This window comes from Psammomys obesus, unplaced genomic scaffold (genome assembly GCF_907164565.1).
Source record: "Psammomys obesus unplaced genomic scaffold, mPsaObe1.curated_primary_1811, whole genome shotgun sequence".
NCBI classification, from domain to species: domain Eukaryota; kingdom Metazoa; phylum Chordata; class Mammalia; order Rodentia; family Muridae; genus Psammomys; species Psammomys obesus.
In genome coordinates, this window is record NW_026587032.1 from 1,816,339 (window position 1) to 1,822,753 (window position 6,415).

Sequence of the window (6,415 nt, forward strand, 5' to 3'; positions counted from 1 at the left end):
GTGTGTGTGTGTGTGTGTGTGTGTGTGTGTGTGTGTGTGTGTGTGTGTGTGTAACATGTGCCACAGTACTACATGTGTGGAAGTCAGAGGACAATTTGGGGAAGTCAATGCTTTCCCTGTTCACGTGGGTGGGGTCTAGGGGTTAAACTTAGGTGGGCATGATTTCTTAGCAAGCTTCTTTGCTCCATGAGCCATTTTGTTGGCATTCCTTTTCTTGTTTTTGTTTTTTGTTTTTTTTTTTTTTTTTTTTTTTTTTTTTTTTTTTTTTTTTTTTTGAGACAGGATCATGACATGTGACCCAGCTGGTCTCTTACTCTGTTAAGTACTCTAGGATGGCCACACACAGCAATCCTTCTGTCTCAGTCTCTTGAGTACTAGGATTATAGGCATGAATGAATCACCTCCCTGACCTTAAAATTACTTTTGCTCTTAGGAAACATTTTCTTCGAATCATAATTAGTGACATGTTTTCACCTGATAAAACTACTTCATTTTATGAAGTGGTAATGCTGAATTGCCAAATTTAATTAGCAATCGTTTGTATTTATCAATACAGAGTTTATGGAACTGTTCTTACTATAATTAGCTGCATAAAATCCTTGGTTTTTTTTTTTTTTTCCACTTGGCCTTTAAAAGTTTAAAATATTTTAAGTAGCTTCCTGTATGTGTATGTGTGTGATGTATGTCTTTGTGGCCAAAGGAAGGTATCACTTTCAGCCTTCTTACTTTGAGGCAGGGCCTCCTGTGGAGCCCTGACTTTGTTTTTGGTTTCCAGCCCACGCCTGTAACAGCTGAGCCTTCTCTCCTGCCCTGGAGTTCCTGTTTGTTATCTAAGCTGGCAGCCAGCATGCCCGCAGTCCTCTGATCTCCACCTCACCTGTCTCCATGCCAGGGTTACAGACACTGGCGGTGCCACGCTTGGCTTGTACAGGAGTGCTGGGATATGAGCTTCAGCTTTGTGACCATAAATTGCTCCTGAGCCCTCTCTCCAGCTCCTGTCAAATGTTTTAGGCCCAAAGTGCAAGGTGACACACACCTGCGGTTCTGCCACCAGTCGGAGGCAGGCCTGGAGTACAGAATAAATGCCGCACCTTCCTGAGCTGCAGAATGAACGCCCGTCTCAGAAAGAGAGGAACAGGACTGATTCCACAATCCACTAGCATACACACGCACACAGGCTAAATACATAAAAAGTAATAAAAATAAATAATTTTGGGCCCAAGAAGTGACCCAGAAGCACTTGTTGGAAAGTCCGACAATGTTACAGAGAGAACGTACTCCTGCACGTTTTTCTTTGATCGCCGCTCCTACACACAAGCATGCACATAAATGTGTTTTTTGTTTTGTTTTGTTTTGTTTTCAGTTGCCCCAGATTTATTGAAAATAGTACAGAATAGATTGAAACGGCCCCACGGGGTGTTTTGAAATCCCTCCCAACTGTAGGCTGGGTGACCTGCAGGTTGGAGAGACTGCCAAAGCCAGTTCAGCATTTCCTGGGAGTCTGGATCTACCGCAGTTATCTCCTGATCTAGGGCTGAAACCTCCCGGACATAATTATCTCTCCTATCTTTCTTCCTCCTGCAAGTTGCGAGAGCTCTTGCAGGACCTCTCGGGACTTCAGACAGCCCGAAATCTTGTTGCGGAGGTTCTTGTTGCATGGGGGGGGGGGGGGGGGGGGGGGGGGGGGGGGGGGGGGGGGGGGGGGGAGGGGGGGGGGGGGGGGGGGGGGGGGGGGGGGGGGGGGGGGGGGGGGGGCGGGGGGGGGGGGGGGGGGGGGGCAAGAGGAGGAGGGGAAGGGGAGGGCACACGGGACTCACGTGTAAAGGTGGTGATCTCCTCCCCCAGGGCCCTCTTGGTGTGGAAGTCATTACCCAGGCTTGTGCGGTTACTTCTCGGAGATGACCCGGGTAGATGACCCCGCCTGCTGTCTTCCCCGTCTTTGTATGAACTCGGCCTATGTTGACGGGTCTCAGTAAAAACGAGAGTGGGTTGTTTGTTTGTTTGTTTGTTTTATGAGACAGGGTTTCTCTGTGTAGCCCCGGCTGTCCTGAAACTCTGTAGACCAAACTGGCCTCGAACTCAGAGATCCCCCTCCTTGTTCCTCTGTTGGGATTAAAGGCATGTGTCATAGCGCCTGCCGGGCTTTTATTGTTTTTTTGTTTTTTTTTTTTTTTTTTTTTTTAGATAACATGGAGAGAAAAGGTCTAAAGATAAGGTTTGCATCACCTCCCAGAAATCAGAAATAGATGGAAGAGCGCCAGCAAATAAGAGCGAAAAGCAGCAGCCAGACAGTAGGAAGAAAAAAAACAAAAACAGGGTGTGGTGCTCTGGTTGGTCAAGAGACCTGTAGGGCTCAAAGGAATAAGAAGGCCCCTTAAGCCTCTCAGGGGCTGAGGGTAGGAATTTTGTTACATATGACAGAATTCACTACGTAGAGACAAGATTCTTTTTTTTTTTAATGAATGTTTTTAGTTTGGATTTCTTTGAAACAGTGTTTTACTATGTATCCTTGGCTGTCCTGGAAATTACCTAGCAGACTAGGACAGTCTCAGGACCTTTCCCGCCTCTGTCTCCTGAGTCCTGGGAGGCATTTGGCAAATAAGTGTTAAAACAGCAACAATCATATCTAACCTCATGAGACCTTTGAGTTTAGCTTTATTCCTTTCCCAGTTGCAACCTTCTAATTTTCTGAAAATATCACAATCAAGACTACAAACTTTGTTGATGCTTAAAACAGCACGTCTGAACTCCGACCTCGTACGGTAAGGATTCCTCAGGCCTGTGACCTATAGATCATTTTTTAGATTTTTTTGTATATTAAAGTTCTGCCTGGCCGGACTGTGCAGGCGCATTCCTTTAATCCCAGCACCTGGGAGGCAGAGGCAGGCGACTCTCTGAGGCCAGCCTGGTCTACAGAGAGAGTTCCAGGACAGCCAGGGCGTTACATTGCGAAACCCTGTATCGAAAAGAAAAGAACAAAAGAAAAGAAAAATCTGCCTGCGGGGTGGCACACACCTGTAATCCCAGCACTCTGGGAGACAGAGGCTGGGGGAGCTCTGTGAGTTCAAGGCCAGTCTGGTCTACAAATTGAGTCCAGGACAGCCAACCAGCCCAATACCTCCTGCCAAAAAATAAATAAATAAATAAAGTTGTTCTGCCTGCATGAATATCTGTGTCCCACATGTACACCTAGCGCCCATGAAGGCCAGAGAAGTGTGTCTGATCCTCTGGGACTACGTACGGATGAGTTTGACACCAACATCCCTCCTGCCCTGAGTCCTCTACAAAGAGCAGCGAGTGATCTTAATGGCTGAGTAATTTCTGCAGCTTGTCTGTAGTTTTATCTCATTGGCTTCTACCCATATCTACTGCACCTCAGGAACTAACCTAGGTCTGATTAGCTGAGAGAAACAATTCCTTAGAAGCTTTCAACAATGTGTCTCTGGAAGCTGCCGCCATTTTATAAGCTGCCACTAATCTCCTCAGGCTGGACATGATAGGGTGCAACTGTAACCTGTAGAGGCAGAAAGGCAAGGTGTTCAGGGCCAGCCTGGACTACACCAGACTCTTTCAAACAAACAAAAATGTTTTTCAACAAACTTTCTAACTTGACTCTGACCCGACAGCCTGAGATTCTCCTTTTGTGTGTGTGGTGGGGGGTGGGGTGAAAGTGTGTGTTTCATGTGTCCTAAATTGGCCTTGAACTTACTCTGCACCTGAAGATGACCTTAAACTCACTATCCTTTTGCTCCCACATCAGAGTATTAAGGTTATAGGTACGCAACGGCATACTTGGTTTTTGCCATATCAGGGATGGCAGCCATAACTTTCATGAGAGGCCAAGGCTCTTCTACCAGCTGAGGTACATCCCAGTGTCCTGACAGTTGTTCTCCATACTAAAATCAAGAGGAGTGGAGTCAGGCTGGAGAGATGGCTCAGTGGTTAAGAGCACTGAGTACGCCTCCAGAGGACCCAAGTTTCAATTCCCGGCACCTTCATGGCAGCTCAAAACTGTCTCTAACTCTTGTTCCAGGGGATCCAACATCCTCATGCAGACATGCACGCACTCAAAACACCAATGTACATAAAATTAAAATAAAAAACATGTTAAAAAGAGTTGTGTAGTCAGAGCTGCGGGTAGCATATAGCCAAGGCTACACAGTAAGACAAAAAATAAAAATAAAAAAAGAAGTAAAGCAAGACCAGAGCAAATACTTTCCTTCTTCTGGCACTCTGAGAGTGCTGCACTGATCTGCACTAACCCCAACACAGAAACACACACACACTATACATATAATTAAAACTATATGTTTAGAGTGTATGGGTGCATGCTTTCTGCTCCAGCAGAAGCAGGTAGATTCTTGTGAACGTGAGGACAACCAGGGGATACATGGTGAATTTCAGGCAAGTGAGGGCAACATAATGAGAATCTGTCTCTAAAAAACAATTGTTTGTGTGTTATCGTGTGTGTTGCAGGAGTCACACGGCATGTATAGATGCCAGGGGACAAGTCTTGGGGATCAGTCGTCTCCCGCCATGGGTTCCTGGAACAGAGTTCAGATTGTCAGATTGTGCTAAGCAAGAGCTTCCAGCTTTTTGCACTGTGTCCCTTCCCACACTACCCAAGCCTGTTGGAACTCAGATGATGCCACTAAAGCCCTGGATAGTGAATACGGAGCTAGCTGCAAGGGTTGACATTTGCCCTGATGGGTTATGGTCCTGCTTTGACCAGATCTTTCCTTGTTATTTTCCTTTTCCTCACTTTTGGAATGTGCATGCATTCGCCATGCCATTGTGTAATGGGGGTACAGAACTTTTTTTTTTTTTTTTTTTTCCGGGCCGTGTTTCTCCGGGTAGCTTGGCTGTCCTGGACCAGGCTGGCCTCCAACTCCCAGAGATCCACCTGCCTCTGCCTCCCTGAGTGCTGGGATTACAGGCGTGAGTCACCGTACCCACCTCATAACTTGCTTTCATTTTACAGGAGCGTCTAGGAGGACTGCCCTGAGCCTCAGATCTCTGAACAATGCTAGAACTGTTAAACCAAGCAGAATGGTGCATAACTGCAACCCCGGCATAGGGCAGGCAGAGGGAGGGCCACCAGGAATTCAAGGCCATTCTCAGCTACACTGTGAGTGAGTTCTAGGCTCTCCTGAGCTAGGTAAGACTGTGCCTCTCTGCCTCCCAAGTGTTGGGATTGAAGGTGAGTACCATCACACCAGGCTGTGTTTTTATTGTTGGCTTGACTAGACTAAGAAATGCCTGGGACATTTTTGAGGTATTTTGGGTGTGTCTGTGCCTGGTGTTTCCAGAGATGATTAAGTGAGAAACAAGAACCATCCTGAATGTACTTGGCACCATCTCATGGGCTTGATACTAGAGTGAACAAAAAAAGGAAAATGAGGAAGTAGCTGAGCACCCCCGCGACCCTCTCTGCCTCCTGATCTCCCCAGATGTGAACAATTGCATTGGGCACCTATGTAGTGTTTTTGAGACCTAGCCTCAGGCTGTAGTTGAGAGCAGACTCCCAAGGTGTGAGATGATAAACTTCGAACCTAACTTAAAAACAGCGTGTGTTTCGAAACGCTAGCGGTGGAAAATCGCCACGAGGTGCCATCAAACGACGAAAGCAGATAAGAGACGGTGTGACAGCAATGACAGGAGTCTACGTTTTTTTCAGATAAACCTGAAGAGGCCACCTCTCTTGCAGTACACCATTACCGGGTTCCAGGAGATCTTAAGACCTTGTCTGTCTAATCACTAATTTCAATTAAATTACGGCTTGTCCCGACTGGCATGTTAGGAGGTGATGGGAGTGTTCAGAGCCTGTGTACGTGCGTGAGCGCGCGGGCCCGGCCGGGTTGTGTTGACAGGGTTTTGTCAGCAGCTCAGACCGGCCTTGACTCCACTATTTGTCCCACAGAGGCCGAATTCGTAGCGATCCTCCGTAGCCGCGGCAGCCCAAGTGCTGCGCTTACAGGCCTGCCATGACGCCGGGCTTCCAGAGGGTTTGTTTATTCATTTATTATTTACTTATTTTGAGACGACGCCGAGGGCCGAGCGGCTCGTCCTCCCACAGCAAGCGCCAGGCGGCTGCGGACGTCGTGCCGCGGACACCCACGTCACCCTTCTCTCCCCAGCCCGGCGGACTCGGGCGGCGAGGGGTGGGGTGGGGGGGTCCGGGGCCTTCTTCACCTGCACCCCCGAACCGGTCCACCCGGCTGCGCCCCGCCCCGCCCCGCCTCGGGGCGCCTCCCTAGCGGGCTGCGCGGGAGGGCGTGTGCCCGGAGCCCGGGGCGGGCCGCCGGCCGGGCCCGACGCCGCTGCGGGGTCCCGCCGAGTCCGCTAGGGCCCGGCGCGTCGCCCCCGCACGTCAAGCCCCGCACGTCGGCCCCGCGGGCGCCGCCCCGCGAGCAGG